We start from the raw sequence: 476 nt of genomic DNA on the forward strand, positions 1-476 counted from the left end.
AGCGTAGACCGGGGCAATGCTGCAGGAGATAGCTGTAGCCCGGGGACATGCTGCAGGAGATAGTCATAGACCCGGGGACATGCTGCAGGAGATAGTCGTAGACCCGGGACATGCTGCAGGAGATAGTCGTAGACTGGGGACATGCTGCAGGAGATAATCGTAGACCGGGGACATGCTGCAGGAGATAGTTGTAGACCGGGGACATGCTGAAGGAGATAGTCATAGACCCGGGGACATGCTGCAGGAGATAGTCGTAGACCGAGGACATGCTGCAGGAGATAGTCGTTGACCGGGGACATGCTGCAGGAGATAGTCATAGACCCGCGGACATGCTGCAGGAGATAGTCATAGACCTGGGAACATGCTGCAGGAGATAGTCGTAGACCAGGAACATGCTGCAGGAGCTAATTACAGACCGGGCACATGCTGCAAGAGATCGTTGTAGACTGGGGACATGCTGCAGGAGATAGTCATAG

Source organism: Nanorana parkeri, unplaced genomic scaffold (genome assembly GCF_000935625.1).
Source record: "Nanorana parkeri isolate BGI_ZX_2015 unplaced genomic scaffold, ASM93562v1 scaffold31, whole genome shotgun sequence".
Classification (NCBI taxonomy): Eukaryota; Metazoa; Chordata; class Amphibia; order Anura; family Dicroglossidae; genus Nanorana; species Nanorana parkeri.